The following is a 14,392-nucleotide window of genomic DNA, read 5'->3' as shown; positions in this document are numbered from 1 at the left end:
TATGATGAAGTAGATTCGACTTCAGCTCCACTGGGTTAGTGATTGTAATGCACATTGGTTGCGAATCTAAGCATGGAGATGTCAACTCTCCTAACTTCCTCTCCACGGGTGGAGGTGGTGGAGGATTTCCCCCGTCGTCTGTATTAACCATCTTTACTGCAGAAGGTTCTTGTTGCAACTTTGGACGTGCTTTTAGTACCGTTCCCTTTCGAGTTTGAATTCCGCACCTGGGGTAATCCCAATCCTTTGATGCCAGAGATTAAGTACCTAAAACAAAAATCTAGAAAACAAAGTTAAAAACTAAAAAGAAACAACTAAAGCTACCGACTGCTCCCCGGCAGCGGCGCCAAAATTTCTTGTGTGTCGTAGGCTCAACAAATTAATAATCTTATTTCCACACAATTAGATGGTAATATAATGGAAGCAAGGATCGTTCTCACGAAGAGCAGGGAGTTTAGTTGTCAAAAATGTCACAAATGGGGGTTTTTGTTTTAGATTCAAAAGCTAAATAAATAATAAAGCAATGAGAAGTAATTAAGATTGCAAGCAAAATGGAGTGAGATGATCGAGGAATCCTTCTTCGTAACTAAATATTCATCAAAGTAGTATATTCATCCATTCATCATTAATCATAGATTATTACTAACCGTAAGATAATAAATACGCTTAGCTATCTCCAAAATACCTTAAGCCACTAGACAACAGGTACGCTTAGTCGCCAGAGTCTATCCGTCTGAACCACCTTGAGGTACGCTTACAAGATGTAATTCAGTCGAATGCTTTATGGTCTGTGAATTTAGGTTTAATCCTAGTAGTTAGACTCAGTACGCTCGGTCTACTTTCTAGTGTTGTGTTTACACGCGATTGCTTTACGGAATCCCTCCGCAAAGTCTCACGTTCTCTACTTGTGTAAGAAATTATTCAACAATTACGGATATCCTAACCCTTATTAGCATTAGATTGAGTTAACAAATATACTCAGTTGGCCACCTAAACAATCTATCAATCAATCATATTCATTTTTAATAATAAACACAAACAATAATCATATGAAGAAATCAGAACAGATTCATATATTAAATCAAATCATATATAGTACTTAGAATTCATCCTCAATCAAATAAGTAAATTAGCTAGACATAATGGAGTTTATAAAAAGCAAACTGTAGTTGTAGAAGAACTCTAGCTACTGTTGCTTCTGTTGCAGGAGATCAGCCACTGTCGCCTTGTTGCAAGAAAACTTTAGCTACTACTGCCTTTGTTGCAAAAGATCAGTCACTGTCTCCTTGTTGCTATAACCTTTCTGCTACTAGTGCATATGTGAAGTCTTTATGCTTCTGTTCTTCTCTGGAGAATTTTATCGAGCAGTTTGTGGGCGTGAAAGTGAGGGTGAGGAGATGACTTTCTGTGGTGATTCGAGCTTCTATTTATAGGCTTTTATTCCTCAAATTTCAAATCTGATAATCACAAATATTCCTTAGACGACTCAAACCCTAAAATTGTCTTGAATCCTCACCGTTCATCTTGAAATTCAACGGCAAAAGCATCAGTCAGTGGCTGTTTTCAAGCTTTTGAAACTTATCGAAACTTCTCTTCCTTAGCTGCCAAGTCGAATTGGATAACAACCCAATCTTCCTAACCGCCACAACCTAATATCTCGTTCGTCCATCATCAAACCATGCGCACATTCGTTTTGATCTGATTTCTCTCTCAAGTCTCCGAGCATCTGCACCTCCATAAACTCCATGTTTTATCGGTTCAAGATCTATCCGGCTAACCAGCAGTTCTAATCAAACTAGGACTGTAAGGCTTACAATCCTAGTCATTTTCTAACCACCAAAACCGATGGCAAAAGCCATCTTGCTTCACCTGATATCGAGCCCAATACCGGCTCAATCTAAACTCGAACTTGGCACGTCTTCCTCGTCACTCCAGCATCATCACGATCAGTTAACAAACATCATCAATCAATCATTGTCACTGATAATCGCAACCATCATTTCATCCACCAATCATCTCTGTCATCTCACTAGCTCCCATTGAATGCTGCTATCATCATTACCGAATGCTTTTAAGCTTCATCACTAAGCTCGATTGCTTCTGTATATCCCCTGTTTAACTCAAACAAACCTAGCTACAGCTACGATGGCAGCAAACCCATCTGCTCCATACCATCCCTGACTTCTTCTCTTCCTCATTAAATCTTTCCAGTCACCATCTCATTCGTACTGTCATGCCAGCTTCCTTCTATTACAGACGCGAACTCCATCATACTGCCATCAAAAACAGCAGTTCATCATCGTTACCACTAATGGCACCGAACCCATCTCTTTCAGCTGTTAATCATAGCCGCTCGAGCAACGCTGCAACATATATCCATGCAGAAGAAACTGCACGCGGGATTTTCAGTTTTGAATAAGATTACCCCTTGTAAAATACGTGACTGTGTTTAGCAGTTCCTTTGAGAGCTGACTGCTCCTTAACACTTGATGAGGTGTCAATATTAGTTTTCCAAAAATTGACCATTTTTCCCTTTTGTCTTCTGAGTTCTTGTTTTGCTCATAACTTCTTCATGCGAACTCGGAATTACTTCATCCTTTCGCCGTTGGCTTTATATTTTCGTCCTATTCAAGATGAAAAGTAAAAATATTGTACTTGAACAAGTTCCATTGGTCTTTGGCCATCCTCCATTTGTAGATAGCTTCTTTTATTGCACAATTAAGTGTCAATTCACTTCTTTTGGATGATTCGCCTAATAAAACATAAAATAAGAGAAAACAAGCGTAATGTACAATAATTTGCAAGAATATAAACAATTACTAGCATGGAATTAACACTAAATATATGTAAAATATGCACTTATCATCTGCAACCACCTCTTGTTTTTCAAGATCTTCAATTAGAACCTTAAGTTCCACAAAAGCTCCTTTTGATCCTTCAATCTTCTCTTTTAACCAATCTTGATGTCGAATAGTCATAACAAGATTGGTTTCTAGTTCTTCAAAACCTTTGATATATTGAGATATACTATCCGACCGAATACACTTGGTTCTGGTTGGATCTTGCTTATTGTAAACCAACAGACATGACTCATCTTGTGATCTTTCTGAACTATCATAATCATAATCAGACATAATTTCTGATCTATTTCTCTTCTTCCTCTCTGTATTGATTCCTTGACAATCCTTGATCTTTTGAGCTTCCTTCTTATCTGCCTTTGAGATACTGCGAGTTATTGGAGGCATGCTCGAATATATATATGTATATATAAGGGATTGATCAGGGTTTCAATAAAGAAGGCAGGAGATAGTTTTCCCTTTAGAAAAGACAACTTTCGGACCGAAAAACTGAGAACCGAAAATATTACAGAAGAATATTTCGTATCATTTTGTCCGAATTTTTCAAGACGGAAGGTTTATTAAAATTCGAAAACTCCAAATAAAACCTTATTTCATAAAATCATGTTAAACATGAACATTTTAGTCAACCATGGATTCGTAGCTATCCATAAAGTGTCACAACTTTTCTGATACTCAACTACACAGACATATGTGCTCCAGATTTATTGTGCCTTCCCATCCATGAATATGAGCACGGAAAAAGGATGAGGGTGCACAATTTTGATATAACTAAGTTGCATCGCAATAAGCTTTTTCTAGCTTACATTGAATATCAGAAACGTAGTTCATGCTTCTTTTAGGGAATATCTGCCCAATATATTTTCTCCCAAGACGATGATCTTTTCTAACTCTAGAGATGATCATGTGGAGAAACTGTACTGATATGAGAATTCTCAGAGATTGATAGATCTCTCTTAATTCTTTCAATGATATTTTCATATGATTTTCTCATTCTAAGGATTTCCGTATGATTCACATCAGTGTGATTATCTGAAACAATTATTGGAAATTCCTCATTGTTTCTTTTGGCAGAGATTCTTACTTTCCCTTTCTTCTGGAATAATTCTTCATCAAAACAGTTATTTCGATATGGGTGTGGAGGAACCTTTTTCCAGAAGCGATTATCAACTCTTTCATCTGATCTTTTTGAGTTGATCTTATTGGGTTGTGGTACTATCTGTCTTTTTACTCAGGAATGGTCTTTCAGTTTTTTAAGACAAGAAACTTCCTTCAAAAATTTTACCACAGTATGTTGAAGAAGTATAAGTTACCTGTCAACTGACTGAGAGTTGTATTCCTTAAGATCACCATTACGTAATCGGTTCAAAGTTTCCTTTGCACAAGATTTCGTTTGATCATCAGTATACATAGAAGCTGGTTTCTTATCCTCTTCTGACTTGATGTAGTTAGGTACACTACCATCATTTTGATCTGTTTCAGTTGTGACCAAACCAGTTTTATCACAATCTGTAGAAGTCGAACAGGGACTTTTAGTTTCCTCAGTATCAGAAGAAATCACAACAGAATCATTTGTCAGAATCATATGACGTGTCTCTTTTCCTTGAGTAAGAGATTTACCAAGAGCTTCTAATTTGACAGTGAGATTTAAATTCTCTTCAGCCAGACTATGCAGTTGACTGTCTTTATCTATGATCTCCTGTTTAAGAAGATTTGTCTACGTCTTCAATATAAGAACTTTAGAAGACGGAGATTTTATGGGCTTTAGGAGTTTTACCAACTCTTTATCAGCATCTTCTTTTTCATCAGAAAAATACATAGATGTTTTCGCAACTCCTGGATCATGAGCTAACGAAATATTAACATCTTCAACTTTTAAGCATTCAAACTCTTGCATAACGTTAACTGAATCGATCATAGATACAATTCTTATAGGATGGATCGCACCAAACACAGATTGTTAGATCTTTTTGGTGTTTGCCTACTCTGATACCAATTGAAAAGGCGAGGGTACCCAAATACACCTCAAGCTAAAACTTTTCCTTCCTATAAGTCCTTTCTCCGAAAGTGATTGTCTATGGACTGAGTCGAGACAATACAACAAATCGGTTCACACTTCGTGTGATCGTCTATGGATACGAGATCGAGACAATACAACAACGAAGTATGTTTACTTGATACAAAGGTTCGGACTTAACCAAACACAATAGGATTGCTTATCAAGTAAATAGGAATTAACGTTTGTGTAAGTTACTTTAATTATAATAAAACAATTATAATGCGGAAATATAAAATAAATGACACATCAAGATTTTGTTAACGAGGAAAACCGCAAATGCAGAAAAACCTCGGGACCTTGTCCAGAATTGAATACTCTCAGAATTAATCCGCTATACAAAATAAACCAACTACGTACAGTTGAGAACAAGCAACTAAACCTATAGTTCACCTAGTTATGTCTGTATTCCCACGCCTCCGACCTGTAAACAAGTCACGTACTTGGACCAATTCCTTTGGTTCGTATTCCAAATAGTAAAGGAACAACAAATCTGTTTGGTATCAACACTCTTCAACCAAGTGATATGAGGTGGAAAAAGGCTCTTCTGTTTATCTTAACATAAACTCCTTTTCCAGGTTCCAAGATCTATCTTATGTTCAATTACCAAAAGGTAATCGTTAATATTTTGCAATCAATACCTTTAATCCCAAGGAAACGTATTGATGCCGATCTACACAACTATTCTATCAAAATACCACAAGGATAGATCGATTATAGTTGGATCCTCTTTTACCGAAACAAGTATTGTGCACACCAAAGATTTATATAACCAAGTCAGAAATCTTTTATCTCTTCTTTGTCTTCAAATCTTCTTAGATCTTCAATAAACACCTGCACACAACTACTTGAATCTCTTGTGATCAATCACACACAGAACGGAGTCTGTTAACAATGGATTATCACAAGATCGTCTTTAGCACTAAGAACAGTCTAAAGATCCCTGTCGAAACCTTGAACTAGTTTGAGTGAATCTTATATCAGAAAAGAAGATTCTCAAGCATAAACAAACTAGGTGCAATCAAAGTTCAACCACCGTTAGTCAATCAAATCAATATGAAAACAAAATATAAACCACAATTATCTAGTTTCCCACCAACGGTACGCGCTAGAGCTTCTCAATCCCAAAGAAGACTTTAAACTGAGCGGCCGTAAGAGATTTCTCCTAATTAGGTTACTCTCCTCTCCGAATAGGTGGCTTCACCAGTAACAGTACAACAGAGGAAGTTTAATGTCACGAAGGATTAGTTCGCCCTAAATGCAAACTTCAAGTATTTATAGACAAGGAAGTTTGGATACCAAGGAATTTCCAAAACCGAAAATATTCTCAAGATATTCTATAATAATTTCCATATTCGGTTTTCATAATTCCTGAGAATGTTCTATCCAAAATAATGATCAAAAATCTCCTTGGAAAATCTTTAACTAGCAAATGCACATTACTAATTTTTATTTTCCATATATAATTAAAAACCTTAATTAAAAGATTCATAACTTATTTAATTTCGATCCTGGGATTTACTTCCTTCTTAGACGTTAAGGAATATCTTTGAACAATAAAAAATATACGCATTATTTCATGTGTTCAAAGTGTGTCGACATCCTTTCTTTGTAAGTCATCTTTCATACTTACTCACTTGAAACCGATTTACCACACTTCCAAACAAGTTTAGAATTGGTTCATCTGACTTTCAAGAGCTATGTGATTGATTAAGAACTTCTCAATCACAAATCATGGGTTTAACGGTTCTACCAAAACAAGTTTCAGTTCTACCTCCATGTGAGTACTGTTCATAGTCACACTAGCTTCCCCAAATTCGGTTGACTAGGTACTAGGATCGGTTCCCCACATATATATGGTATCTAACTCATATGTGTTGCACATGTCCATAGGATCGGTTCCCATTTGCCTAAAAATGTGTTGCACATGTCCATAGGATCGGTTCCCCTTTCTGCTATAAACCTTGTTGCACCCCATACAAGGATCGATTCCCCTTTGTGTCGTGTTGCACATCTTACTAGGATCATTTCCCCTTTACCCAGTGATAAGCCTTACAAACTGCACAAACTCGATCATACCAACAGGTGATTACTTAAGATCGGTTTCACTAATAAAAGTCATACCAATACAAAAGTCAGGCCTCATGTGAATAGTTTTACCAAGAACACAAACAAGTCATGAGCGGTTATACTAATCACACGTATTGGTCGTTCATAAGATATGCAATGAAGAACAACCCCAATAACGCCTGGCGATTTCCTTTTCGGTTCACAAAAAAAGTTCATGAACTTACTTCCTTAAAACACATGTAACAACATTTCCTAGGATGAAATCCTCACCTCATACCCATACATAATCACAATAGCATTCATACGATTATGTTGATCTCTTATCTACAAATTCTAATGGTTAAGCAATAAACCTCGTATTGAATTCCTTAATACTATGTCTATCTAGAGTGTTCATGTTTCGCAGTTTTTTTTCAATATGCACGACTTGAAGGTACGTTAGGGAATGAAACAGTTCAAGTCAAATATCACTAACCTCAAGTGGAAGGATGATGTTGTGGTTGTATCTCCATACTTCTTCACTTCTTCAAGTCTTCGCAATACTTGTAATGTCTCATATCCTAATTGAAAAAGCGGGGGTCTAACAAAACTGCCCAATATTTCGCTTAGCAATCTGTATGGACTAACTCCGAAATACTTTGCTAGAGAATCAACTACACAGTCAGACTCAATCTAGATAAAAGTATCTCAAGGAGTTAATATCTCTCTCTTGATTTGATTTTTAATCAAGCTAAAAACAATAGCGAGTCTTTATCAAATACAAGGTATAACTTGGACGGTACCAAAGACCAATGTCCAAGGATCAATCAATATCAATCAACAACCAAAGGTTGGATTTCCAATTGATGATCATGAACGCACAACCTGTATTATTTCAATTATATAAAAAATATAATGCAGAAAAGAAATAACACAGACACCAGAAGTTTTGTTAACGAGGAAACCGCAAATGCAGAAAACCCCCGGGACTTAGTCCATATTGAATACACATTGTATTAAGCTGCTACAGACACTAGCCTACTCCAAGCTAACTTCGGACCGGACTATAGTTGAACCCCAATCAGTCTCCCACCGATCCAAGGTACAGTTGTACTCCTACGCCTTTGATCCCAACAGGATACTGCGCACTTGATTCCTTTAACTGATTTCACCCATAACCAAGATTTGCTGCAACCCAAAATCGCAGACTTGATAATAAACAAATTTGTCTCACATAGAAAAGTCTATCAAAGGATAAATCTGTCTCCCACAGAAAAACCCTAGGTTTTGTTCCGTCTTAAGATATTAAATCAAGGTGAACATGAACCAATTGATAATACGTTCTTATATTCCCGAAGAACAACCTAGATTAATCAATAACCTCTCTACAATCCTTCCTGACTACACAAGAGGTTTGTCGAGGAATCACAAACAGTGAGACGAAGATGTTTGTGACTTCTTTATCTTGCCTATCGGAGAACTCTCACGATCTCAAGTCAATCAATAGATTGTACTCGTACGATAGAAGATGCAAGATCAGATCACACAACTACGATAAAAGTAGTATTGGTCTGGCTTCACAATCCCAATGAAGTCTTTAGAGAAGAAAACCAAAGGTTAAAGGAGAATCGACCTTAACGAGCGCACTAGTATCACACAGACGTGTGGGGATTAGTTTTGCACAATGCTAGATGTCTCCTTTATATATCCTTCAAATCAGGGTTTTTCCTTAGTTACAAAGCAATCCATATTCACCGTTAGATGAAAACCTGATTTAGATTCAAGCTAATATTTGTCAAACGTTAGATCGAAAACTTAGCTTGTCACACACACTTGGGTAGACGTTTACTGGGTTTTTGAAAACCATGCCCAAACGTGTACGTGTATGTTGGTTCAACATAGTAACCCAAAAGGTTAACCATATGAGCATTTCATATTAACCTAATTCTTCTTCACCATAACTAGTTCAATTGACTCAAATGAACTAGTTAGAGAGTTGTTCAATTGCTATGAGATCTTATGTAACTACACAAGACACAATTGAAACAAAGATGATTCGATTCGATTGAATCGGCTCATGAATTTTATAGACACGGTTTGCATAAAGCATTCCTTAGTAATTTAAGTTTCATGTTAAGAGCACATCTTTAGATCATAACCACTTAAGCTCACAAACAAGTTCGCGGACTTAAGACAACCGGCAGAGTTTTCCAAACTCAGCAGAAAATCTCGCAATGAGACTTCCGCCAGTTCGCGTACTAGGTTCGCGGACTAACACGGAAACGAGTTTTTGGAAAATCCTAGCAGAAATTCTCGGTACGAGAACTTCCGTCAGCTCGCGGGCTGAGTTCGCTGATATGGCTGTCAATGGATGTTAACGTAACGGATATTGTCTCTTCCGCTGCCGCTGCCATTAAAAATTAGCGGATATCCGTTATACGTTAAGTTCCGGCGGAAATAGGAAAATCAAAAACGTTGCCGTTACGTTGGATTTACCGGATAACGGATATTTATCCGTTACCATCCGGTACAAACAGAAAATAGGATAAAAACACATATCAGCTATTAAATCCAACAAAACAGGTTCTAAATCCATGCCACACACACATACAAACAGACATACAAATATTCAGATGTTCTAGGCTTCTAACAAAAGAAAAAATCATGTTTTTTGAAAAGAAAAAGACATCTCCATGACTCCATCTCCATTTTCGACGATACACAAACACAACACAAGTGAAAAAATTTACACGTGCAATACGCACGTTAGCGGATAACGGAACTAAACCTAACGGAAATGCACGGTTCCACTACCGTTACGTTAAGAAGGAATTATCCGTTAACTTATCGGTATCGGATATCCGTTTACCGCTATGTCGGACGGTAGCGGTAACGGCTAACGGATTATCGGTATCGGCTAACGGAAAATCGGTATCCGTTGACAGGCTTATTCGCGGACTGGGTTTACGGACTTGGCAAAGCCAATTCCTCCGGTTTCTCTCAATCAACAAAGTTCGAAAACTTCGGATTAAGGAATACATGGTTATGTAATTTAAACTCTCATTCCAATCATTGAGACATTCTCATAGGACGTTATATAGCCGTTATTCACAGACTGTTTCACGTCAGAGCAATTCTCAAAGTAATTGAAACTTTTCATGACTTTCATCACCAGGTGAAGGTAAACTTGATCAAAGAGAAACGCTTTACCAACACATGATTTCGAGATATAGATAGGCGAGATATACTCGGCTCGAAATATCAAATGTGTATGATCCAGTCTATATAGCATACGACTTTTGTCTCATAAGAAGTAGGAGACAGAAGAGATATACTTTTGAGTGATAGATAAGTTCAAGTCTCCACATACCTTTTTGTTGATGAAGTTCCACGGTTCCTTGAGTATATCTTCGTCGTTGTATGATGAATCTCCATGAAGTCCTTGAGCTCAACTACACTTTTCTATCCTAGTCCGAGACTTAGCTATGTAGGCTAGAAATCAAGACTCATAGTTTTGATCACTAACATTGACAAACATGCTTGAGATAGAAACGCATGCGAGGTCGACCGAGCTATGCTCTAACAATCTCCCCCTTTGTCAATTTTAGTGACAAAACTATTAGTACATATGGAATACAAAAAAGATAAACTTTAGTGGCTCCTATTCCATAGTCTAATCTTCAACGTTCCCTGAAATCTTCGTCCTTCCAATTACTCCAATAATCCCAAAGGTTGTAAGTTTAGCATCACCGTTGTTGAAGATCCGTAGCTATAAAAATGAGAGAAATCGAGATTCTCGATCATTATTATACAATGTCATTTTATCATTATGTAACATCAAAGTCCAATTGCATCACGACTTTAAAAACAATACTATGGTGATATGTATCACTCCCCCTTAGTCAATACTCCATCTCAATCATGGAAACCACTCCCCCTTACAAAATGATCCGAAAACCATATGTATTTGTAGTATGAACTACATTATTTCTCCCCCTTTTTGTCAATAAAATTGGCAAAGGCAAAAGAACGGGATCATAATGAAATTTCCACAAGAGACATATCATAGACTAAAAGAAAAAAATACATACCAACTTAATTTAGATGCAATCATAAAGCCGAAGCTAAATGCATTCATCAAGGAGTTTTAAGATACAAGATAACCCCTATAAAATTCCACAGCCGCACACCCCGCAAGATATTACCATTAAGCACAAGTTCAAAAGAACTCTCCCCCATTTGATGTCATTCCCGAAAGAACAACAAGAGCGACCTTAATTTCAAAAGAAAAGAAGGATTTTTCAATTGGACACCAAAAACCATATAAATGATTTTCTATATCCAAAACTCAACCAAATTAATCACAAGTAAACCCATGATTAATTCAACTGGAATACACAACTAAATCAAACCACAAAAGTGATCAATTTAATTGAAAGTGCTCAACATAAGTAAACTTACGGAGCTACGACTAAGATAATCATACAGAGATGACTAACCTAATCGTTCACATACTCAACATAAGGAAAACCTTACGGAATATACGACTACATCAACCAATAGAACATGATTACTATAACCGTTCATATACTCAACACAAAGACTTTTGGAATATATGAAAACTCAACTAGACTAATTACAAGAGAACCCATAATTAATCTAATTGGAATACAAACAACCAAACTAATCACGAAAGTAATCAATTTAATTGTCAAAAGATTTTGCCCGACAAAAGAAGATTTTCGGAGCAAATAACTAAATAACCAACCGAGATGATTAATTTAGTTCATAATGCTCAACATATAACATCTTATGGAACAACCAACAAAGCCAATAAGAATAAACGACTTAGTTGTATCGTGCTCAACATAAGACACACAATGGAGCCTTCACGGTAAAACATAACAAAATGGATCAATGAAGATCAATACCGTGGATAACATACAAAGATCTATTCTATTTTCCATCATGACGACATAATAGACTTTATCCTTGTCAAACAAAAGATTTTATCCTATTTTCCATCAAATACATGACTGCATAGGCATAACTTTTGTAATTGTCAAAAGTCCATTCGTCCTTTCATCAATACGAATACCAATTTATGAACGACTTTACTTTTGACAGCATATGGGACCTTCAAGTTCACGGACGCAAACAATACATATCCCATAATCAAATTGTAATATAAAGATCAATACTGCAATAACATCATCCTCCAAATATTTTTAGAATTTAATAACCAATAAACCTAAAAAATAACCATAAGAAGATGAAAACAAAAATAGCTATGTGTAGTCACAATCATCACTATTGAAAACACTAGTTATTCTTCCAACTAATCCAAATGGAAGACGTACTAGGCAACAATTCCTTTGAGAAATTCTTTATCATTCCCGAACTCCTTGTTATCGACAACCATCGGGACATAAGGTTCATGGAGATGAGTGTCAATACCCACGAACTGTCTTGGCCGAAGAGGTCGAATTAGGGTCCTCTGAATTTCCAAAGATTTAGACACAAATGTCTTTATTTCATAAATCTCCCTTCTTATTTCCTTTAACTCATCAAGAGCATCGGAAAACTTATGAGAGTTAGACGGAACAGCCCTGGGTTTTCTTGTATTCATTCTTTTCTTTTCAGGGACTTAGAAACAGGAGATTTCTCTTTTTCCTTGATTGAAGACTTAACAATCATGTTGACATCCTTTCCATCTGACGACATAGTGCTTTGAGAACAGTTATAAGCAACTGAATTTGTGTGATTGAATCACTTAACTCAACAAGCAGTCTTATATAGGATGTCAAAAGGAAAAAGGAATGTAAGTTCGAAACCTATTTACAGGTTCGTATACGCCCAACTCTAAAACCCTATAAAGAGTAGAATTGTCAATAATAGCCCTTTCTTTTATTTGATAGACAAAAAATAACAAATCTAAGAAAAGAAGGAAAAACTCTTCTACTGGATCATCACTCAATCTTGTCTCTTTTCGAACAGGCACATGAGACAAGATTTTCCCAACAACACAATCAAGTTGTGTTCCGATGAACAATGATTTGCCCATCTTTTTCCTCATGGGAGGAATCCTCTGATCTCTGTCTATCAAAACGTTTTGACCATATTTTCTTTTCAAATGGTCTTATTCTATCCTTGGAAACCAACTTCTTAGACGAAGATAAGATCCTACATACCTCGGCGGTATTCTGAGCAAGTTTCAGCTTCCTTGCTAATCGATTTTCTCTTCGTTAAAGTTTGTTGGCGTGCCTTATTTGGTGCTTGTATTTGTAACACCTTGATAGTTCGTGTCCCTTCAACGAACAAAACGAGCACGCCAATCTTGGATAGTATCTCAGGTATTCAGGCATCTGAGATTTGCAAGCATCTAGACATACAGTTGATCCTGAAACATCACTGATAGGGTTTCCAGTTATCGGATTCAGTGAATCTTCCAGCTTGATTGGGTTTCCCTCTTCTCCGAACCCATTAAGGTTGATATATGTATTGCTACTATTATCAAAATCGATGTTTTCACAAAGAAGCCCTACACTTGATTTACTATCTTCATCGGAATCATAGGTTTCAGAAATTTGATCAAGTGTTACAGCTAGACCTTTGTTCCCAGTGTATTTTCTACGATTTGGGCATTCGTTAGCAAAATGGCCAAAACCCTTACACTTAAAGCACTGAGGCATGTCCTCGTCATCAGCCTCGTCAGCATCCCTGTTTTTAGGAGGTGCGCGACCGTGAGGTTTGTCTGATGACTTAGGTTTGTCTCTTGAAAAACGTTTACTTCTCTTCAACAGAAGATCCCTAATCTGTCTTGTGATCAAGGAGACTGATTTGTCAATATCTTCATCCGAAAAATCATCCTCAGACTGATCATCCTCAGAGACATGAACCCTCTTACCTTTGACAAGTAATTTAGTGTTCTTTTGTGCTTTAAAGGCAACATCCTTACCGACTTTGGATGTATTCTCATGGTCAAATATCTTAAGCTTTCCAACCAAGGTGTTTCTGGAAACATTATCGAGGTTATTCCCCTCAACGACGGCATCCTTCTTAGACTCGTATCTAGATGGCAGTGATCTGAGAATTTTCATCACAATGTCCTTTTCAGGAATAGTCTTGCCCAATGCAAAAGATGTATTAACAATTTCAGACACTTTGTGATTAAACTCATCAAATGTTTCTTCATCTGCCATACGAAGGTTCTCCCAATCGGAATTAAGGTTTTGAAGCCTAACATCCTTTTCACTGGAGTTTCCTTCAAATACGGTTTCTAAGATATCCCAAGCATCTTTAGATCTAGTGCAGTTTGTCACATGATATTGATGATTTGGGGTAATGACATGTATGATAGCATTCAAACCGTCGGAATTTTGCTTTGCAGCAGTTATCTCAAGAGCGGTGTATTCACCAATAGGTTTGG

Source organism: Papaver somniferum, chromosome 7 (genome assembly GCF_003573695.1).
Source record: "Papaver somniferum cultivar HN1 chromosome 7, ASM357369v1, whole genome shotgun sequence".
Lineage (NCBI taxonomy): Eukaryota > Viridiplantae > Streptophyta > Magnoliopsida > Ranunculales > Papaveraceae > Papaver > Papaver somniferum.
Note: the sequence above shows the minus strand (reverse complement) of the source record.